Here is a 24,770-nt window from a genome sequence, read left to right as displayed (position 1 = left end):
AAAAAAACCCGGTTCTAGGCCTCTATTTGTTATAACCATAACCTGCCACTTAATTCTTCACAGTAAAATCTGTTCTATTCATAAAATCAAAAGGATTAAAAAAATACCATAGTGTAATTGTGCCTTTTTATCCCTGAGAGTAAATATTTTGTCATTTCAATTTTCTAACCCCAGTGCTCCAGGTCTAGTATGTAGTAAGTACCAAATTAACATGCAAGTACTAAATGAATGTATAAAATTCACCCTTACTTTTTTAAAAATAAAGTTTTTGTATTTTTATCTAATTACCAAAATGAGAATGTATTAATTGTGAAGCATAGACAAATAATGAAAAAAAGAAAATAGAAATCATTGGTAATATTTACTTTTCCCATCTTGTTAACAAGAATATTCTCTATTTGAATCTATGTATTTATACTTTTTAAAAATTAAAATATGGTTATACTGTAAATAATTGATAACTTGCGTTTTTCACTTAAGCACGAACATTTTCCCAACACATTAAATATCCTGTGCTTCATTTTCTTCTTGATACCCAATAGTAACTACTAGGTAGTGAGTCCTAAGTGGGTGCCAAAATGAATTCTCTATTAAGACCTATAAATACTTTAGGTAGTTTATTCTCTGAGGTAGACACTAGTTCTGTTTTAGCAATATAGAAAATGAGGTTCAGAGACACTGTTACTTAGCAAGGTGAAACAGGTACTAACAGACAGAAGAAAGATTTGAATTGAAGCTGCCTGACTTCACAGTGCACACCTTTAACTCCTATAATGTATCATCACCCAATACTAATGCAAATTTACTTACATAGTACTCCATTTTGACCTTTAGATGGTCCATTCTTTACTGTTACTACATTGAGGCTTGTCTGAGGACACAAAGGGAAGAAAGAAAGGAGTGAACAAGGGTCAAGTGGGAATTTTTAGGGGTGATAGATATTCATTATCTTGATTGTGTCAATAGTTTCAGAAGCACAAATGCTCCTTGAATTGTGTCAGGGTTACACCCCAACAAGCCCATTTTAAATTGAATATATTGTAAGTTGAAAATGTACTTAATACACCTAACATACTGAACATTATAGCTTAGCCTAGCCTACTTTAAACGTGCTGGGAACACTTTGTTAGCCTGAAGTTGGGCAAAAGTATCTAATAGGAAGCTTATTTTATAATGAAGTGTTGAGTATCTCATGTAATTTATTGACTCCTCTACTGAAAGTGAAAAACAGAATGATTGTATGGGTACAGAGTGGTTCTGGTGTATTGGTTCTTTCCCCGTGTGATCATGCGGCTCACTGGGAGCTGTGGCTCACTGCTGCTACCCAGGATCACAAGAGAATATTGAACTGCATATCACAGTCTGGGAAAAGGTGAAAATTCAAAATTTAAAGTATAATTTCAACTGAATGTAGATTGCTTTTGCCGTATCCTAACGTTGAAAATCATTAAGTTGAACCATCATAAGTTGCGAACTGCCTGTATATACATACAGTGAAACTCAAAAAACTAACCTGATGTGTAGCTTAATAGGCATTGATTATATGTAAACAAAGCTATAGAAAATGTTTGAAAAGAAAACTACACTGAGATAATGTTCCCATGTAAAGATTTGACCATATCTATGGTTTATCTATGATAAAATTCTTGAATTTTTTTGAGAAGATCAAACTTACTCATATTATTTTTATAGGCATACACATGTGCACCAGAAATGTTATATGAATGTACACTTCTTCAATGAGTGTATGGACATATTTGTTCTAAAGTAAGAAAATAATAATAACTATTATTAGTATAAAATATTATTTATTATAAAATATTAATTATAAAATAATTAAGAAAATATTTGTTCTAAAGTAAGAAAATATGATACTGTGTATCATATATTCTACTAAGTGCTTTATTATCTGCTTTAATCTTCATGTCACCAATTTAGATGAGATATAAAAAACAAATACTCAAAACATTACACAGCTTGACCATGGTAATATAGCTAGTAAATAGTAGATGAAAGATACAAATAGTAGATGAAGGATATGATCCTCAGGCACCCAAATTATACTGCCCTGTTCTCTACTCTCACAAATGCAAGGTATTCACTAAATCCATGTGTCTATATTGTAGAAAGAAAGATGGGAGGAGAGGCAGTGAAGGAGAGGAGAGGAGAGGAGAGGAGAGGAGAGGAGAGGAGAGGAGAGGAGAGGAGAGGAGAGAGAGAATCCCAAGCAAGCTACCGGTTCAGTGCAGAGCCCAACACAGGGCTCAATCCCACAACCCTGGGATCATGACCTGAGCTGAAACCAAGATTAGGATGCTTAACTGACTGAGCCACCCAGGTGCCCACTAAACCCTTCTGTTTTGTATACAACTTTTGCAAAGCTGTGACCAAAGGACAAAGGGAAGTGCCAAAAGAATACATTATAGGGAGGGTTCATTCATAAATAGGGTGACTATATAAATTTTCATCCAAACTCATACAATTATAATATGAAAAGGGGTGCTGTTAATAATTAATCTGGGAAAACAAGTATAAAGAGAATATCACCTGGGAAAATAAGGAAAAGAAAAAGTGGAGAAAGGCATGCATTTTAAAATATTAAAAATATTATTTACCAAGCACAGAGTAAGTACCAGTCTATGCAGGTTTATCTCATTTTACTCCTCACGATGGCCCTTGAAATATTTGTGGTCAGTTTCCTCAAAAGAATACAAATGCAGGGCGCCTGGCTGGCTCAGTCAGAAGAGCTTGTAACTCTTGATCTCAAGGTCATGTGTTTGAGCCCCACATTGGGAGTAGAGATTACTAAAAGAAATAAACTTTAAAAAAAAAGAATAAATGCTCTGAGAAGTTAAGTGCTTGGGCAACTTCTCACAAAATTAGTGACTAGAATTAGCCAATTCTACCCAATTCCAAAGCCTATCATTACTCTATTAGCTTTCTTTCTATATGTAAATAAAACAAGGTTAATATGTTCTCAAAAAAGCAAATAACTAAAGTTAAGAGAGCTATTCTAAGATTTATCATAAAGGAAAAAAAATGTTTTCCTTTTTTCTTATTCTTTTTTAAATTGAGCTAAAAATGGTATATACCACTATATAAGTTTCAGGTGTACAACATTATAATTTGATATTTGTATATATTACAAAATGATCACCACCAAAAGTCTAGTTACTATTCAATACCACACAATTAACCCCCTTAGCCATTTCATCCACTCTTCAGCCCCCCTTACCCTCAACCTGTTCTCTGTATCTGTAAGTTTTTGATATTGTTTTGTTTGCTTGTTTGTTTGTTTGTTTTATATTTTACATATGAGTCAAGTCATATGGTATGTCTCCCTCTGTCTTACTAATTTCACTTAGTGTAGTATCTTCATGTTCATTCAGTTGTCAGAAATGGAAAAATTTTGTTCTTTTTTATGGCTGAGTAGTAATCCTTTGTATGTACCACATCCTCTTTATCCATCTATCCATCCATCCATCCATCCATCCATCCATCCGTCATTTTCTTTATTCAATTAGGTTGTTTCCATAGCTTAGCTATTGTAAATAATGCTGCAGTGACCATAGGGATGCACACATCTTTTGAATTAGCATTTTCATATTCTTTGGATAAATACCCAGAAGTGGATTAGAGGGATCATATGGTAAATCTATTCTTAATCTTTGAGGACTCTCTGTACTATTTTCCATAGTGGATACACAAATTTGCATTCACTAGAAATGAATATGTACATTTTCCCCACATTCTCTCCAACATTTGTTATCTCTTGTCTTTTTGACAATAGGCATTCTAACAGATGCAAAGCGATATTTCATTGTAGTTTTGATTTGCATTTCCCTAATAATTAGCAATGAACATCTTTTCATGTGCCTGTTGGCCATATCTACATCTTCTTAGGAAAAATGTTTAGATCCTCTGCCCATTTTTTTAATTCTTTTATTCAGATATCACCTCACGCCAGTCAGAGTGGCCAAAATGAACAAATCAGGAGACTATAGATGCTGGAGAGGATGTGGAGAAACGGGAACCCTCTTGCACTGTTGCTGGGAATGCAAACTGGTGCAGCCACTCTGGAAAACAGTGTGGAGGTTCCTCAGAAAATTAAAAATAGACCTACCCTATGACCCAGCAATAGCACTGCTAGGAATTTACCCAAGGGATACAGGAGTGCTGATGCATAGGGGCACTTGTACCCCAATGTTTATAGCAGCACTCTCAACAATAGCCAAATTATGGAAAGAGCCTAAATGTCCATCAACTGATGAATGGATAAAGAAGTTGTGGTTTGGGGGCGCCTGGGTGGCGCAGTCGGTTGAGCGTCCGACTTCAGCCAGGTCACGATCTCGCGGTCCGTGAGTTCGAGCCCCGCGTCGGGCTCTGGGCTGATGGCTCGGAGCCTGGAGCCTGTTTCCGATTCTGTGTCTCCCTCTCTCTCTGCCCCTCCCCCGTTCATGCTCTGTCTCTCTCTGTTCCCAAAAAAATAAATAAACGTTGAAAAAAAAAATTTTAAAAAAAAAAAAAAAAAAATAAAAAAAAAAAAAAAAAAAAAAAAAAAAAAAAAAAAAAAAAAAAAAAAAAAAGAAGTTGTGGTTTATATACACAATGGAGTACTACATGGCAATGAGAAAGAATGAAATATGGCCCTTTGTAGCAATGTGGATGGAACTGGAGAGTGTGATGCTAAGTGAAATAAGCCATACAGAGAAAGACAGATACCATATGGTTTCACTCTTATGTGGATCCTGAGAAACTTAACAGAAACCCATGGAGGAGGGGAAGGAAAAAAAAAAGAGGTTAGAGTGGGAGAGAGCCAAAGCATAAGAGACTCTTAAAAACTGAGAACAAACTGAGGGTTGATGGGGGGTGGGAGGGAGGGGTGGGTGGGTGATGGGTATTGAGGAGGGCACCTTTTGGGATGAGCACTGGGTGTTGTATGGAAACCAATTTGACAATAAATTTCATATATTGAAAAAAAATTAAGTTTATTTATTTTGAGAGAGAGAGAATTCCAAATAGTCTCCATACCAGCAGCACAGAGGTGGATGTGTGGCTCATACTCATGAACCGTGAGATCATGACCTGAGCTGAAACCAAGACTTGGATGCTTAACTGACTGAGCCACCCAGCTGCCCCTGCCAATTTTTTAATTTTTTTTAATTGTTGAATTGTATAAGTTCTTTATATATTTTGGATATTAGCCTCTTATCACATATATGATTTGCAGATATCTTTCTCCAGTCGGTAGATTGCCTTTCCATTTTGATGATACTTTACTTCACTGTGCAGAAGTTTTTTAGTTTGAGATAGTCCCATTTGCTTATTTTTGCTTTTGTTTCCCTTGCTTTTGAAGTCAAAGCCACCAACATATCACTAAGACTGATATCAAGGAGCTTATCATCAATGTTTTTTTCTAGGCATTTTTATAGTTTCAAGTCTTACATTCAAGTGTTTCATCTATTTTCAGTTAATTTTTGTGCATGGTCTGAGACAGTAGTCTAGACCATTCATTCTTTTGCATGCAGCTGTCCACTTTTCCTGACACCATTTATTAAAGCAACTGTCCTTTCTCCATTGTATATTCTTTCTTTTGTTGTCATAAGTTAATTGACCCTGTATGTGTGGGCTTATTTCTGGGCTCTTAGTTCTGTTCCACTGATTTAAACATCTGTTTCTTTATGTCAATACCATACTGTTTTGAACACTATAGCTTTGTAGTACAGTTTAAAGTGTGGTAGTGGCTTTGTTCTTCTTTTTGAGATTTCTTTGGCTTTTAAGGATCTTTTTGTAGTTCCCTACACAGTTTAGAATTACTTGTTCTAGTTCTATGAATAATGCCATTGGAATTTTGTTAGGAATTGCATTGAATTTGTAGATTATTTTGGTATGGACATTTTGACAATATTGATCCCTCAAAATCTTGAGCACAAAATATATTTCCATTTATTAATCTTCATTTTTTTTCATTAGGCTTAGAGTTTTCAGAGTACAGGTCTTTCACTTCCTTGGTTAAATTTATTCCTTATTGATGCAATAGTAAATGGCATTGCTTTCTTAATTTCTCCTTCTGATAGTTTGTCATTAGTGATATAAGTTTCACATATTTTTATATTGATTTCATTTCTTGTAATTTTATGGTATGTGTATTAGTTCTAATAGTTTTTTTGGTGGAGACTTTAAGGTTTTCTATACATAGTATCATGTCATCTGCAAATAGTGACATCTTTACTTCTTCCTTTACAATTTGTATTCTTGTTATTTCTTTTTCTTGCCTTATTGTTGTGGCCATGACTTCCAATACTATGTTGGATAAAAGTGATAGAAGTGGGCATTCTTGTCTTCTACCTAATCTTAGAGGAAACCCATTTTTTAATTTTTTTTTATTGTTTTCAGTTTTCCACCATTGAGTGTGATGTTAGATGTGGGTTTGTCTTATATGCCCTTTATGATGCTGAGGTATGTTCCCTGTGTACCCACTTTGTTGAGAATTTTTATCATAAATGGAAGTTGACATTCGTCAAATGTTTTTTCTGCATCCATTGAGATGATAATATAGTTTTTATCTTTCTTTTAGTTTTTGTGGTCTATCATGTTGTTTGATTTGTGGATGCTGAAACATTCTGCATCCCTTGAATAAATCCCACTTGATCATGATATATGATTCTTTTATTTTATTACTGTATTACTGGGTTAAATTTGCTAATTTTTTTTGAGGATTTTTGCATCTGTGTTCCTTAGGGATATTGGCCTATAATTTTCTTCTTCTTCTTCTTCTTCTTCTTCTTCTTCTTCTTCTTCTCTCTCTCTCTCTCTCTCTCTCTCTCTCTCCTTCCCTCCCTCGTCTGTGTGTGTGTGTGTGTGTGTGTGTGTGTGTGTGTGTGTGTGTGGTGTCTTTGTCTGGTTTTGGTACCAGGATAATGCTGGACTCATGAGTTTGGAATGGTCCCTCCTTTTTAAATTTTTGGGTGCATTTTAGAAGGATATGTATTAAATCTTTGAATGTTAGGAAGAATTCACTAGTGAAACTGTCTGGTTTTGGACTTGTGTTTATTGGGAGGTTTTACGTTACTGATTCAACCTTCTTACTGGAAATTGGTCTATCCAGATTTTCTGTTTCTTCATGATTCAATCTTAGAAGATTTTGTTTCTAGGAATTTATTTATTTCTTCTAGCATGTCCAAAGTGTTTCTGTATAATTGTTTGTATTAGTTTTTATGATCCTTTGTATTCCTGTGGTATCATTTGTAACTTCTCTTTTGTTTCTGTTTTTATTCATTTGAACCCTCTTTTTTTCTTGCTTACTTTAGCTAAAAGTTTGTCAACTTTAGATTTTCAAAGAACCAAGCTCTTAGTTTCATTGAGATTTTTTGTTGTTTGTTTAGTCTCTATTTAATTTATTTCCTTTCTGATCTTTGTTATTTCCTCCCTTCTACTAACTTTCGGCTTTGTTTTTTCTTCTTTTTCTGGTTTCCTTTATGTATAAAGTTAGATTGGTTGTGATTTTCCTTGTTTCTTGAGGTAGACCTATGTAGGTCTGAACTTCCTTCTTATATCTGCTTTGCTATCTCACATACATTTTGGTATGCTGTATTTCTGTTTTCATTTGTTGCTAGGTAGTTTTTTAAAAACTTCCTCTGATTTCTTTAATGACCCATTGGTTTTTCAGTATCTGGTTGTTTTATCTCTACACTTATGTGTTTTATCCAGTTTTTTATAATTAATTTTTTTAAGTTTATTTATTTTCAGAGAGACCGAGAGAGAGAGAGAGAGAGAGAGAGGCATAGTGAGAAGGAGACAGAATCCTAAGCAATGGTGTTCAATCCCATGAACTATGATATTATGACCTGAGCTGAGATCAAGAGTTAGACACTTAACAACTGACTCTCCCAGGTGTCCCTTGTAATTGATTTCTAATTTCATGTCATATGATCATAAAAGATGCTTGATTTGATTCCAGTCTTCCTGAATTTATTGAGTCTTGTTCTGTGGTCTAACAGATCTATTCTGGAAAATGTTCCATGTGTCTTTGAAAAGACTATGGATTCTTCTGCTTTTGGATGGATTTTTGTATATATTTAATAAGTCCATCTGGTCTAATGTAAAGTTTAAAGCTTATTTTCTGTCTGGATTATGTACCCAATGATGTAAGAAGGATGTTAAAGTCCCCTATGATTATTGTATTTCTATCAGTTTCTCCCTTTAGGTCTATGAGTATTTGTTCTATATATTTTGGTGCTTCCATATGGGATGCATATACATTTATAAATGTTATATCTTCCTGCTGAATTGACCCCTTCATAATAATATAATGCTCTTCATTGTCTTTTATTTTTGTTTTAAAGTCTATTGTTTTCTTTTTTTAATTTTTTTAATGTTTATTTATTTTTGAGAGAGAGAAAGAGTGTGAGTGGGGGAGGGAGGGGAGAAAGAGGGAGACACAGAATCTGAAGCAGGCTCCAGGCTCTGAGCTGTCCATTCAGCCCCTCTGTGTCTTTTGGTTAGAGAATTTAGTCCATTTACATTTATTTTTTTAATGTTTATTTATTTTTTAAAGAAAGAGAGCATGCAAGCAAGGGAGGGCAGAGAGAGGGGAAGATAGATGGTCAAGTGAGGGAAGGGCAGAGAGAGGAGACAGAGGATCCAAAGCAGGGTCTGCACTATCAGCTGAGAGCACAGAGCCCAGTGTGGGGCTTGAACTCCCAAACCATGAGATCATAACCTGAGCTGAAACCAAGAATTGGAAACTTAACTGATTGAGCCACCCAGGTGCCCCAGTCCATTTACATTTAAAGTTATTATTGGTAGATATGTATTTATTGCCACTTTGTTGTTTTTTGGCTGCTTTTGAAGTTTTTCTCTGTTCCTTCCTTCTTTCTTCCCTTGTAGTTTGATGGCTTTCTTCAGCATTATATTTAGATTTCTTTCTCATTTTATTTTATGTATTTACTGTAAGGTTTTGCTTTATGTTTATTATAAGATTCACATGTAACTTCCTATGCATATAATGGTTAGTTTTAAGTTGATAGGAGCTTAAATTTGAACACATTCCAAAACTTTGTATTTTTATACTCTCTTCCGCACTTTTATATTTTTGATGCCATGTTTTACATCTTTTTATTTTATTCATCCCTTAATTAATTATTGTAGTTTTAGTTAATTTTACTATTGTAATTTTTAAAAAAATTTTATTTATTTTTGACAGAGAGATACAGCGCAAGTTGGGGAGGGGCAGTTAGAGAGGAAGGCACAGAATCTGAAGCAGGCTTCAGGCTCTGAGCTGTCAGCACAGAGCGCAATGTGAGGCCAAACTCACAAACTGCAAGATCATGACCTGAGCCAAAGTCAGACACTTAATCAACTGAGCCATCTAGGTGCCCCATAATTTTACTACTTTTGTTGTTTAACCTTCATACTTGCTTTATAAGTAATTGGTCCAGTGCCCTTACTATATATTTATCTTTTACTTCTTATTCATTGGTATGATTTATTTTCAATTTAAATAACTCCTTTTAACATTTATTTTAGGCCACTTTAAGGGTGATAAACTCCCTTAGTTTTTGCTTATATGGAAAACTCTTAATTTCTCCTTCAATTCTGAGTGATATCTTTGCAAGGTAGAAAATTCTTGGATTTTTTTTCTTTTTCTTTTATTTATATGACAATGGATATTAACCAAACCTATTGTAATCATTTTGCAAAATATATAAATCAAATCATCATGCTGTATGTCTTAAACTTATACAGTGATATATTTCTTAATAAAACCGGGATAAAAGCAATTATTTGTCATAAATTGTAAAAGAAAAGATTAGATATTTAGAATGCTCAATATGATTAAGATAACTATGTGGATCTTCAACATCTTTTTTACTCTTTCTTTTATGTCTCAGTTACAAGTACATTTATTTTTTAATTGGAATTCAAGAATTTGTCCATGTAATCTGTGTACATCTGTGTAGTCATGCTGGCATGGAGTCTTAGAACCAAATAATTTTCATGTTGCAGAAAAACTGATCTCCAGAACAGTATTTAATCCAGTGGTTCTCAAATACAACCTGTGGGTAAGTGCCAACCATAACAAAGTGGCTTGTGACAAACAAACAAACAAAAAACCTCCAAATGGAAGTTCTTTTGATCATTACCTCCCTTACTTGGAAAAATATACAGTTGGAATTCCAACATTCTTCCCAGTTTTGTCTTGTCTTCTCTTCTTAATCCTCTTCTTCTTTTTCTTTCCCTCTTCTTCCTCCACCTCCTCTTCCTTCTCCTAGAAATGTATAAGTTGTTGAATTCAACATGCTAATATGCTCCAGTCAAAGTCAGTCCTCTTTTCTTGCAGAAGAAAAAAGTGGACCATTGGGATATTAAACTTGTTAGAGTACCCAATTGTAGCTATGGTTTTCATGCCTGGGCTAGGTTCTTTTTATACATTGCTCATTTATACTTAACAATATCTATGTAACTGTTCTTATATGTGTTATATTTGAGAAAACTGAAGTTAAGAAAATTTCAAATGGCTTGCCCCAAAATTATGGAATATAAGTGGCAAAGCTCAGAGTTCAAGCTTAGAACTGCAGAAAACATGCTTTTTTTCCCCCACAGTTGCCTCAAAGAGGCTTTGTTATCTCCTGATCCACTGATCTTCCCATTTTCCTCAGTTTGTCCATTTTATCTACATCTCCTTGTACACAATTTTAGAAATAGGCAATAATTAAATCAGTAATATAACACTATTTTCATTTGACATTTCACAATCCTCAATAGGACAATTAGCCTAGAAAATACAATTATACGTAGTATATAGTCCTTTTGTTTATCAGGCAAATTTTGATGACAACAAATGCTGTTAAAATAATACTTTCAGAGAAAGCAATTTATAAATTTAAGGTGATAGATTATTCAAGCTTCATAGGTCAGACAAATTTCTAATAAAATAAAAGTAATAAGACAATCTCCTGAAATTTGTTGTAATATTATTTAACTTGGTGCCTTATTTTGAGGCACAGTAAAGTAAAAGTTCATCAGTTTTCCCTCAGATACTCAAAATAATGTGATATTTAAGGCAATTACCAGTTTCTAAGTATTTATTTGTGTTCCTTAAATGAATCAGGAAAATACATTAATATTTATTGGATGTTCACAATAGGGAAAATGGTCAACCAGAGGCTGTGAACTACAAAAATCATATGATAAGGTTAGTGTTTTGCAGAGGCTTATATTTTAATAGGAAGGGAAATGACATACATGGTGCTTCCATCAAGTGGAATTAAGGGATCCAGTAGCTTTCTCTTTGGGGACTCACTATTTACTATTTTGAGTTGTAATCATTTTTGTACAATGATTTATCTCCCCTACCACACTGGAACTTCTTGGTTGAAATGATTGTACCGTATCCTTATTTGTAATTCCCACTAACAATGTATCACATAGTGAGTAGCCCATAAATAGCTTTGGTATGAATAATATACAGAACACTAAGAATACAAGACTCTATATCTGTAGGTCTTGTGGTTTTTCTTATTTCTTGAGGCAGACCTGTATTGCTCTGGACTTCCTCTATATCTCTTCTGCCCAAATGCATGGAACTGGCTGCAAGTGCTTTAGAAGTTCGTGGGGATTGGGTTGCTCAGGAGAGTTTCCACAGAGAATTTAGCTGAGTGAAAATGTGAAAAAAAGAAAAGCAGAGAAATAGTGGTGGTGGTGGAGCATTCCACGTGGTGGAAAAGCAGGTAAGATGTTTATAAGTTATAGTTTTTATTATAATAAGCAGAAAAAATGTTTATTTATTTTACAGAGAGAGGGAGAGTGTGAGTAAGGGAGAGGGGCAGAGGGAGAGAGAGAATCCCAAGCAAGTTCCACAGCATGGAGCCAGACACGGGGCTTGATCCCAAAATCCTGGGATCATGACCTAAGCTGAAATAAATGGGTGCTCAACTGACTGAGCCACCCAGGTGCCCCAAGAAAAGATGGAAGAAGATGCATTCTTTTTCATAAATGAATATGTTTCTTTCTATTTTTTCCCCTGCTTTCCTCCCAGAGAATGTAATTCTGTGTTTTAGAACCTGGGCTCTCTAGGTAACCCGACTTGCTACAAATCCTCTTTCAGCCATCTACTGTAGGTACTTGGTTAAATTACTGTATAGCTAGAATATAGGATCTACTCCTGTCCAAGACACAAAATAACAGTGGCTGATTACAGTATACAAGTTTGTTTTAATAAAAGTCCAACTGGTATAGTGGCTGTTTTAGTTATATTCTTGTATGACAAACTGCCTCAGAACTTTGGGGTCTCAAAAAAAGCTATTGATTCAAGGGTGTGAAATTTGGGCAAGGCTCAGTGAAGAGGGCTCATCTGTGCTTCATATCATGTCAGCTGGGCTGACTGAAGTGGTTCTTGAGCATTCAAGATCTCCTACATCATATGTCTCATGTGTTTGTGTTGGCTGCAGCTAAAGCCTCTTGCTTCTCCTACATGTAACCTCTCTCTCTTTCTGCGGTCGCTCATCATTTGGCAGTCTAGCATGAGCTTCTTGATATGGGTGCTGGCTTCCAGCATGGTGCAAACAGAGGCTGCAAGGCCTCTTAAGGTCTAGCCTGAAAGTCATAATGTCATTTCTCTTGCATTGTATTGAATAACCCAGGTCACAGCCCAGATTTAAAGGGAGGGAATATCTCTGGATGATAGGGTTGGCAAAGTAACAGTACAAAAGGACTTGTAGAATGGGAGGAATTACCGGAGCTATCTTTGGAAATAATCTGTCAAAATGAATTGGCTCTCTGAGGTCTTAAGGGGCCCTTACTGCTTTTTTATCTTGCTTTGCTATCTCTAGAGTGTTGCTCTCCTTTGTGTGGTCCAAGATGACTCATCACTATTTTCTTTGTATCCAGAAGGCAAGGAAACACATGGAATAGCATAGCCAGGATTCAGGTCTTTATCACAAGACCAACCTGGTTAGAAGCATGAAAATAAAAAAGTCTTTGTTCTGGATATCCGTAAGACACCTGAAAGTTTCATGAGAGACAAACGGAGAATGGATATTGAGGGACAGTTTATTATCTCTGTGACAAATTACTTAACCTCTCTGACTCTCAGCTTCTTTCTGTGTGAATTGGGGATGAAAGCTGCACCTACTTCATAGGGCTGTTGTGAAGGTCAATGGGCAGTATGTCTGAGAACTTAGCAGAGTATCTGGGGGCAAATGTTAGCCATCACCATTTTTTGGTTAAAAGTCACAGAATCCCTGACACCTTTCAGGCACTATTCTAGACTCTTAATGTACAAAGGTGCATAAGATACTTTTCCACACCTGGAGAACTAAAACTCTCCTGAGGAAGACATACTTCAAAATAAATACTTGCAGCATGAGGTGAGTGGTAGTATGGAAACATGGATAAAGAACTGTGGAGATGGGTGGGAAGAGAGAAGAAAGGCAGGGATTCCAAAAGGAGCTAACACTTAAGGTTGACCATGAAAATTGGGTCAAAAATGACTTACTTCAGAGGCACTAAACAGTGTGGCATATTTAGGAAATGGTCAAGAAGCTGATTATCACTGACTTGTAGAATTGTGAAAGATGAGCTTAAAGAGAGGAGATAGGGTCAAATTGTGAAGCACCTTATGTTTGATACCCATGATTTTGGGTGTAATACAGCTTCTCCTGAATCTCCTTTAGCTTCAGATATTGGGATAATAATAGCATAGGATCATGGTGCGGAATAAGTGATAATATAAGGTACAAAGCACCAGTCCCAGACATATATTAAGCCCCCAATAAGCATTAGCTATTGTTAAAGTGATGATGATGATGATGATGATGATGATGATGATGGAGGATAAGGAATCAAATATGAAGTGTTTCTAAGATAAACTTGGTTAATGTTTAAAAGAGTGATAGATGGTAACCTTACTTTGGGATTTCTAGTCATTAATGAGATATGAAATTCAAAGTGGATTGGAAAACAAATACAGTATTACAAATACTGAGTTTGAGATACTTTCAAAATGTCTAATGAGCAAGAGGTATAAGGAGTCAGTTGAAAATATTTGTCTGGGATATAGAGGAAAGGTCAGAGTTAGAAATAAAGAATTGCCAGGTATTGGCATCTCCCACTTAGAAGAGAAATGAGTTTGGTCATCCTGGGAATAAATAGAAAACAGGTCCAAGAAAAATGAGAAAAGGGTGATTGCTATCTCCAGGTAGCCTTCAAAAGTCCGTTTTAGCTATTGTGAGTTGGGGGTATACTTCAGTGCTGATAGAATGAGAAAAATTAGTTGGCATTAATTCTATGGTGATATGCAGTCATATCCCCCACCAGATATACCAAGGGCCTATCTCCGCAATACAGTTGGAATAAGGACATATCCTGTTCCTCTGACTAGACAGTGGGCAGGGGACTCCTAGAGCTCCAGGGTTCTAGTGAAGGATGAGACGGTCATGGGGTCCCTTGGCTGTTGTAATGATCTCCTAGAAGCTTTCTTCACATTCATTTTTGCATCCTTTCGAAACATACTCTTCAGTGCAGCCTTACTGATTAGTTTAAAAAACAAAACAGGGCACCTGGGTGGCTCAGTCGGTTGGGCGTCCGACTTCAGCTCAGGTCACGATCTCGCGGTCCGTGAGTTCGAGCCCCGCGTCGGGCTCTGGGCTGATGGCTCAGAGCCTGGAGCCTGTTTCCGATTTTGTTTCTCCCTCTCTCTCTGCCCCTCCCCCGTTCATGCTCTGTCTCTCTCTATCTCAAAAATAAAGAAACGTTAAAAAAATTAAAAAAAAATAAAAAACAAAACAAAAACAAATCTGATTCTGACTTAAAATCGTGTAAAGGATTCCCATTGATCTGGGGATGAAGAAGAAAACCCTGCCCACCTCACGTCCTCTTGCCATCGTTCACTCATAAGCAGATAGACTTCTGTAATCATGGACTGTGCCATCCTCCTTTTACCCAACCCTGTGTTTGCCTAGGATGCTCTCTCCCCTCCCTGCTTTTACCTGGGTAGCCCCTGCAACTTTCCTTTCTGAGCTCAGCTGGTAGTTCTCTTACTCAAGAAAGCTTTCCCTGACTTTCCAGACCCAGTCCGGTCCTCTTGGTAGATGTGCCCACAGAATCTTTGTGGTATTCAGCCTAATTATGACTGAAGTTCTACTTGTGCAAATAATGGTTGGGTAATTCTTTTCTTCACACCACTGACATTATAGCTCCTCCACAACAGAGAAAAAGTCTGTCTTATCTACTAATGAGGCTTGACTCACTCCTGCCTCCACCTCCAACAAGGAACAGATTGAGAAGTAGACACAGGAGTCAGACTGTCAAGATAACAGCTTTACTAATGCTAATTCTTCTTTAGAGAATCCAGCCTGATCTGTGGTCCAAATTAGGCTTCCTACTCATTCTCTCAGATTTGAACTTATTTACAGAAACATCAGAAGAAAAAAGGGATAACCGCAGGCCTCTCTGCTCCATCTCTGGTGATCTCTGGTACCTACAAGAGTTCCTTGTTTAGAATAGTTGCCTGCTTACATGGCATGGCTTGTTACCTTTCGATTTTTTTTTTTTTTCTCTTTTAACCGATGTCTTCTTACTTCAGATAAGCGTTTCTAACATCCCTAATCAAGTGCACAGTAATTACTTACGGTTTCTCCTTTATGCTTCTTTCCCTGCACATAACACACAGCATAATAAACAGTCCTTTAAGGTTTCTTAAAGGTTTTACTACAAACAGCAGAGGGGAAAACTATAGGAAGTAAAACAACTTTCTCCTGTATCCCCCTGCTTTCTGCTTGTTAAAGCTTTTCAAGCTTTACTTTTTTCTTACTTTGTATTGAAGAGCAAAAGCACAAAAACATACTAATAGTAGAGTTTGTTTACCAAACGCAGGACGTTTTAGAACTGAGAGGAAGACTGAGTGCAGGCTACCTACGGTCACATAGGTTCTAACAGCTACTTCAGAGTTGAGGGCTTCCCCTGGACCAGCACGGTTTTGTGAAAGGAGCCAGGGAGCATGGCCAGGACACAGGAAGGGCAGAAGCAACTGTCCAGTCTTCCTTCTTTTCTTCCACTTTTGCTGCTTTGTCTCTGAAGATGCCATGCTGAACTAGATTTAAGGTTAAAAATTAGGGAAAACCCCGGGAAAGAATGCTAATCCTGGGCAGCAATCAATCGACAGAGGTGAGAGGAAGAAAAGAGAGAAGAATCATTTTCAGAACTATTTGGAGATCAGGGTCCTCAGGCTATTTCTAGGTATTTGTATATAAGGGCATTTGTATATCTGGGAATGTTCCTATTCAGTAACATTTAAAATAACTTAATTTGGGGCACCTGGATGGCTCAGGTTGAGCATCTGACTCTTGATTTCAGCTCAGGTCATGATCTCACGGTCTATGGGTTCAGGCCCCATGGCAGAGCCTGCTTGAGATTCTCTCTGCCTCTCATAAACAAACAAACAAACAAACAAACAGACATTTAAAAATAGTTATTTAATATATTTCATACAAGAAAAATATATGCTTACTGTGGAAATGTTTGAAAAATACAGAAAAAGTATAATAATGAAAATATTAATTACATGTAATCATATCCCGTGTCACTTCTTGCAACTGAGCTTCTTGCTTTTACATTTAACATGATTAAAATAGATTGTGGACAACTTAATCTTATCAGAAAAATTATTCAGAAGAACAGTTTTTCCAGTCTTTTGTAACACGTTACAGAAGTATTTATTGTCACAGGTAGTTAATGTTATATGAATTTAACTTACAAAGTTAAATGCTATATAAATATAGATAAGAACACATAAATATGTTAAACCCCAGATATCCTCTAAGATTAAGAGGTTCCTCCCTAGTTTTGTTTATTCTTTCATTCATTTTTTTCAATCTCTTATTTATCTTATGAAAAATACTGTTGACATGGGCTTTGAAAATACCTATATTTGGGGGGGATGGAGTTATTTCATGTAAAAAGTATGTTAATCGTCACAAGTTTCACTAGAACATTGGACATTTGTTAAAAGTATTCTCTTCTCTTGAGGAAATTGTATTCCATTCCACCCTGACATACCACACACTACAATGCTGATGTCATTTCATTGTAAGCAGGGACTGGATAGGACATGAGTCAATTCTAAGTTGTTAAGAATTTCCTTCTTTTCCCAATGGAATACACATGATTGCTGTTGGGAAATGTTCTGAAATAAGATTTAACCTTTTGTTTAAGTTTTTTTTTTTTTTTTTCTTAATAGAATGGAGGAGATTTGGGCCAGTAAAAGTGTGTTTTTTTTACTACATGTTGAACAACAAGGTTTTCGCTAAGATGTAAGCATGCAAGAAAAGTTAACAAACTCAATAGACACAAAACTTTTTCAATGTGTAAATGGAAAAAATGTTACAAACTTTCGTAGAGCTCATGAAAATATTCACAGTAAAAAAAGTTCTTGTAATTTGTTATAAAATGCACTATTTCTTAATAATATCCTAGTAGGATTTCATAGTTGACAGACAAGGTAAAGTAATTAATTTAAAATTAAGGGGCGCCTGCATGGCTCATTCAGTTGAGTGTCCGACTTCCACTCAGGTCATGATCTCACAACTCAGCTTGGCTCATGAGTTCGAGCCCCAGCATCAGGCTCTGCGCTGACAGCTCAGAGGTTGGAGCCTGCTTCAGATTCTGTGTCTCCCTCTCCCTCTGCCCATCCCCTGCTCATGCTCTCTTTCTCTCCCTCTCTCAAAAGTAAATAAACATTAAAAAAAAAAAAAAAGGAAATGTGATGGCATAGTGCTGTTGAAAAAATAGATACAGGGGGTTCGGGGAAAAAGAATGAGTTAAAGCACCATCAGAACAATAAAAGATTTTGAAAATCAGAGAGACCTGTTGCAATAGAATTACTTCTGTCCAACATTCTATTTCAACTGTATTTTTAAATTTCACCTTAAGTTTTCAATCATGGAGTTCCCAATATTAAATACTTATATTTTAATATATAACGTGACAGGAAAAGGTGCAAGATTAATGCCATTAATATACAAAGTGAATTAAAACAAGGCTTGACAAAAGGTTTAAGTTTGGCCAACTGGCTATTCAAATCTCCTAGGTCATATTTATTTCACCTCAACTTCCTTGAAGAGTTTTCCTTCAATTTTAAGGCAGGTGTCCTTCTCATACTCTCACCAGATTTGGCAGCTGGGCCTCCATTACCCAGTGGTGAATTGTAAAATGAGCCTCGCCACTGTGACTATACATTTCGATCCTGTTATGGTTCTTTAAAAATGGCAGTTTGTGCCATTGGACAGTTTGTTATTTAACTTGATAAAGAAGCTGTCTTTTCTTCTTCTTCTTGTTTTGATCCTTAAATATTTTACATTTTAAAACCATAGGCCTTCTTATGAAATAGAGTTACTGAAACTTCTGGGAGCCTAAAATTGAATGACCCTGTTCTTTCTTTGCCACAACCACGGAGTTTCCCCATTACATCTCTTTTGCTGTTATTAAAAAAAAAAAAATCAGGACTTATTATTACTAGCTGGAGTTCTGATAGTCACATTTCAGAATTTATAATACTGTGAACTTCACAAATTTGGTAAACAAACAAGTGTTAGAGGGAAAGAAGGGAGATCATCATGAGGTCTCTTGCATTTCATCTATAGGCAGTAGCTTGTTACTTTTCTTCTGAGATTCTTAACACACTAATGTTTAAACAATTTTTTAATGTTTTCTATTTATTTTTGAGACAGAGAGAGACAGAGCATAAGCAGGGGAGGGGCAGAGAGAGAGGGAGACACAGAATCCAAAGCAGGCTCCAGGCTCTGGGCTGTGAGCACAGAGCCTGATGCGGGGCTTGAACTCACAAACCAAGAGATCATGACCTGAGCCAAAGTCGGACACTTAACCAACTGAGCCACCCTGGTGCCCCCACACTAATATTTAGATATAGGGAACTTACAGCCTAGAGAAAAAGTAGTAAGAAAGCATATATTGGAAATGTTATGAAGTACTAGATTCATCAAAGAAAAATAGATGGATGGAAATTGTCAGTGATTTCATATTAACATTATTTGCTTATAATCTTTAAGGCCAAATTTTGCCACACAGCCTATAAGAATACACGAGTAAAATAGCATAGAATAAAAAGGTGGAACTTTAAATATTTAGAAATGAAAGTATAAGGTGACGATCAATAAAACAAAAGACTAGAGTATTGCAATTATTGTTAGATCTGGGCTACAAATCTGGCTTAAGCCACATTTGTTCTACCCTCTGGCTATGACCAGCTTTTCCTGAGTGGTGAGGTGCCACCACATCATGGCTACAGTGAACATGATCATGCTTACCCAAACCTGTTTGTTTTCATATGTTCTGATGGAATATAGGTAGTGCTCCAAAGTGCGAATCAGTAAAACTAATTTTTTATTTTTATCACAGACCAAGAAATGTGGCCCATTTATGTAGTTCTCTGAAGACTCCTAAGAAACAGTCTTAGAATTTCTGGTGGAATGAATGAATGGCTTCCCTCAAGAAGGTTCCAGATGAGAGTTGGGCCCCAAACATGTGAAGGGTACTGGAGCCTTAAAGTAACTTTTATTCTAAGTTATTGACTAAATATGGATCCTCCGCCTTCCTTAGAGATCATATAGGTAGACTTGAAGGTTGACAGCCTTCTGTAAAAATTAAAGTGCTAACTAAAATCTCTCTTTTTCTTCTCCAAAAAGAGTACCTATAGGCAAGATAGGATTTTTCACAGGAAATTACTTTCTTAAGAAAGTTCATGTTAACAAATTACTGATCAATCCCCAGTTGTGTCTAAACACCATATGGCCAGACAAAGATGATTGTAGCTTAAAGAAATTTCAGAACAGACCATAGAATATAAAATGACATTTAAACCACGAACAACTTATTTATGGTAAGAAAAATGCATAAGAGGTTCAAAGAAGAGATAGTGATAATTTTTTGGCATAAATATTTTTATGGCATAAATATTTTTATGGCATAAATATTACCAAATGATACACTTACAAGATGTATACAAAAAAATTCAAGAATTTAAAAGTAAAAGAAATCATGTAGCATAGTTAGCTTAAACAGTCTATCACAATTTAAAGAGGCAGAGAAGAATGAATGTTTTCATATGAAAATGAGATGGAACAGAATTTCTGAAGATTAGCAAGCACTTCATGAATATCACTATCAAATACCACTAGTTGGGTAGGTTACACATTCCACAGAGAGGTGGTACTCAGGGGCAGTAGCTGAATTTGCTTATGGGAAGTTACGTAAGATATAGGAAAGAGATAAGATGTAGGAGATACTAAGATCTATCTATCTATCTATCTATCTATCTATCTATCTATCTATCTATCATCTATCTGTCTATCTATGGTATTAAATTGGATCATCATAAACCTAAGCTTCACCATTTGTTACATTATATGTTGCACACTGATGGCTTGCAAGCCAAATCCTCATCCGTGTTTTCTTTGACCCCATAATTTTTAAATTGGTTTTTAACATTCAAAAATCTGCCTCTAGAAAACATTGTGCTCTTGCAGTACTAAACCCACGTTTTCATGTAGCAGCACGTCCCTTTAGATGGGGCATGCATCTTTCAGTTCGCCACATTTCCTACCTTGCATCTTCAGTGGGTTAAATAGCTGCTTAGCCTGTGTGAGCATTAAGACTCCTGCTTCAGGTATTTTTCTCAGTATCTTACTCAAGACACCATGCCTCGAGAAATGCAAGGAAAAGATTCAAATGCAAACTTAAGAATATTGTGATTGCATGTTTTCTGAGTGATACTTTGGTGAATATTTATTTTTCGCAACTTAGGTAAGTTCAACAGGGGCACAGAGCACATCTTATTTGCTTGCTTACCATGGTGTCTGCAGAACATGGCACAGCTCCTGGCTTGTTCCAAGGGATGATAAAATTTCTATAACTGAACATAGTAATCCAACTGTCCACAGATACTAACGTAACACATTCCTGTTTAAAATGTACTTCATTTTAGAAGTTAAAACACTAACCATGAAAAAGTTCTTTTTGTTCATAGCTAACCAGGTATTAAGAATCAACTGACCCTTTTATAAGCCAAGAAAATATTTAGTCCTCAAATATCCACATAAGCCTAATAGTTTGGAAATCTAAGGACTCACAATAAAACCATCCTTATTAATTCTAGTTTGAATTCAGCTGTGTACTATAAAAAGAACATTAGTTAGAATAAAAGCATACCGACAGAATTCATATATGTGATTTTAAAATAAAATAAATACAGGTGGGCCTTGAACAACATGAATTTGTACTGTGTGGGTGCAGTTCCACACAGATTTTTTTTTCAGTAAATACAGCACAGTACTGTAAATGTATTTTTTCTTCCTTATGATTTTCTTAATAACATTTCTCTCTAGCTTACCTTATTGTAACAACATCATATATAATACATATAGCATACAAAATATGTGTTAACCAACTATTTGTATTATCTGTATGGCTTCCAGTTGATAGTTGGCTATAGTAGTTAAGTTTTGGGGGAATTAAAAGTTATACATGGATTTTTGCCTTTGTAAGAGGTTGGTGCCCCCATCCTCCACCTTGTTCAAGGGTTTACTGTATTTTAATTTCATAATTGTGAATATATGACTTATAACATTTATGTCAATAGAAAATATGTTGTCAAGATCCTTAATACAGTACCTGACGCAGAGCATGGATTCTCTTGTTTGTTGTGTGACTGAATCTCAATGTTCCAGAAAGAGTAAGGTATGCTCAGATAGTGAGATTCTGCCAGGTGGAAACTGAAGCAGTTTTTCAATAGATATAAGGGGGAGGAGCATTTGGACTAACACAGAAGATAAAAAGTAGTGTTGATATCCACTTGGGAGCCAAAGTCCAGTAAGCCCACATGGGAGATTGGAGGAGTTCCAGACAGAAGGATCCAGAAGTCACAGTGAATATGAACTTGTGGGACCAGAAAACTAGGAACCAGGGTGGTGCAAATACAACTGAGAGTAAATGAGGAAGGCTTTGAAATGTTGTCAAGAACAAATGTGCAATCTCAACTTGTTTTAGGGAGTGAGTAGATCATGCAGCATGGATGAAACAACTAGTTTTAAGTGGCCAGCAGTAAAAAGACCTTTTGGAATAAACCCTGAGTGACTCCGAAGCAGAATCCATGAGCACTTGTGGGATCAACTGGGAAGATAACTAAAGCAATCTGAATTGCCTCTTGACAGTGAAGATTTTCTGACAGAATGTACATCATTAAAGTTTCTTCCTTTAGCTCTGATTTTTATGGACTTCTTTCATCCCCTGGCTCCACACAGTGATCCCCACACAGATTGGGGCTCTCTTCTTACAGTGGTCTCAGGTTCTACATCCACACATTATCAGCTCCAAGAGAAGGTAGAATTTGTATCTTATCATTCCCAGAAGTCACTCCAGACCAGCTTAGTCAAGTGCCTAGCCTTGTACCAGTCATTGTGGCCAGGTGAATGGCATGTGCTCATTGGCTAAGGTCTCATTCCACACCCATTTCTGAACTAATTACAGTAGACTGGAAGATTGAGATAAGCTGACTGGCTTAAGAGAATCAGTGTCTACTTTTGGAGCTTGGTGTGGAGTCAGTCCTATCCAAACCATGTGGCTGAGAAGTTAGGGTACTCAGGAAGAAGAAAATATAGAATGAATTCTGATGAGGAAAGCAATAAATTTCCAGCATATAAAGAGCTTAGCATAATCATTTTTGTTGTGGTAGTTGGAACATGGCAAAATATACATGAATATCAAGGTGATGTGCAATTCATCAGTTCGGGGGAAGTTGTTGCTGATACAATTTGTCATCCTCTTTAGGCCAAAAGAAGTTAAAATATGTTTCACTATGTATATTTCAAAATCTTTCTACCTAAAACAATAATAATAGCTCTTCTTCTTCCACCTTTCATTGCCTTCCTTCTTTGTTTTTCATTCCCTTCTTGAACAGTTTTGTCCTAAAGCCATTAGGTGGGGCAAAAAATAAGCTGTCTGTATGACAATTGGTACGGAGACATTGTGACCCAGTGTGTAGTGTAAGAGCCTTACCAGGTTGTGGAAGGTGTCTGCAAAGGAGGGATGCCCTTCTCAGGGTGTCAGAGCCTGAGCACAGAGAGGAGGATATCTACAAAGAAGGGCAGTCTGACATGGAGTATCAGAAACTGATCATGTCTACTTGGGATCATGTAAGGATCCCACTAAGGATCATGTCTACTTGGGTTGAATGCCTAGTGTGGGGAGTCAAAGCCATAAAATAATGGTAGGGGCATATCTGCAGAAGGGTCCAGGGTATCAGAGCTCTGTGGCATGTAGGGGACCTCCATGTGGAAGAACAGCCTGGCGTCATTGCTGGAATCCAAGCTCGAAGTAGAGTGCATCCAAGCAGGAGACCAATGGAAGGGTGAAGATGTGTTTACTGAGAATTGATCAAATAAGTAAATACATTAGGGATATGGGAGCCTGGTTTCTAATTGTCCAAGGTACAAATGTGGAAAGAGGGAAATCTGAATGAGCTCCATGGTGTTGGATTGGGGCTACAGGTAGATGTGTAAACTCATATTTTTCTATGGATAGAAACATAGTTATGGTAGCTCTGTCCACAGGATGTCCTCGAAACAGCATTACCCCCAAACCAATTAGAACACACCCAGGGCCTAGATCTTTATTCTAAATACCAGTTTTCTCGAAAAGAAAACTAAGACGCTTGATAACTGGAACAGGTAAATTAGAAAATAAGTCTGATGTATCTTGTGCTAGACAATAAGGAAACAGTTAAAGAATGATGGGAACATGCTACAAGGACAGAGAAACCAACCTGAAAAAGCTTCTACTAGTCAACTTAGAGACAATTGGAACATCAACGTAAATAAATTATAAGTTAAATTAATTATAAAGTAAATAATTATAAGCCATTGAGTAAAAAGGGAAATATGAATACACATACACACTACACACACACATACACACACACACACACACACAGTAGTTTCCCTCTAAAATAACTCCCTCCAAAATGATTATTAATTACAAAAAAGAAAAGAGTAACTTTACAGTGGAGGAGCTTGGCAGATACCATTTTAATCAAGTGATCAAAGTGAACTCTGTTAGTAAGGAGATACACCAAAATCTTGTACCACCTGATAGAATATAGTGAAAAAAAATAAAGCATCATTTCTGTATTTGGCATTCTGTATTTGGTACGTCTGCCAAAGATGCATAACTTAAAACTAATCATGAGGAAACACAGACGAACCAAAATTAAGGAGTATCTATGAAATAACTGGTCTATAATCTTCAAATGAATCGAGGTCATGAAAATCAAAGAAAACTAAGAACTGTTCCAAGACTAGAGTAGACCAAAGAGACATGGAAACTAATACAGTGTGCGATTCTGAACTGGATCCTTTTGCTATAGAGGACATTATTAGGACCGGTGACTAAACTTGAAGGGAGGCGGAGTATTAGATGATACTAAAAATATATTACTGTCAATTTTCTGATTTTGATGGTCCTGTGGTTAGGTAGGGGATGTTTCTCATGTGTCAGAAATACACACTGATGTATTTAGAAGTGATGGGGCCAAAAGTTGATAACTCACTTCAAGAATAGTTCAAGAAAATAGTTCAGAAAAAAAAAATTGTCTATACTATACTTGCAACTTTTCTGTAAGTTTGGCAGTATTTTTCCAGGTTCTCTGTGAGAACTTACATTTTTGGTAGGCAAAATAGCCATTCATTTAATGCATCTTT

The 24,770-nt window shown here is 36.3% G+C and overlaps 1 protein-coding gene across 9 annotated transcripts in view; it reads left to right on the top strand.

The window, feature by feature from the left end:
- Positions 1-24,770, top strand: part of FOXP2 (forkhead box P2) — a 570,611-nt gene that overhangs the window by 250,038 nt on the left and 295,803 nt on the right. Inside the window, exon 4 of one of the 9 annotated variants that reach the window (XM_086692022.1) lies at positions 10,009-10,064. The exons of the other annotated variants lie outside the window; for them this stretch is intronic. The gene's annotated coding sequence lies outside the window, so the exon portion shown is untranslated. The remainder of the gene's footprint in view (positions 1-10,008; positions 10,065-24,770) is intronic. 9 annotated transcript variants of the gene reach the window in all.

The sequence above is a fragment of the Puma concolor genome, chromosome A2, assembly GCF_028749965.1.
Source record: "Puma concolor isolate L17-30 chromosome A2, mPumCon1.1.hap2, whole genome shotgun sequence".
Lineage (NCBI taxonomy): Eukaryota > Metazoa > Chordata > Mammalia > Carnivora > Felidae > Puma > Puma concolor.
Note: the sequence above shows the minus strand (reverse complement) of the source record. Positions and strands in the feature narration are given on the sequence as shown.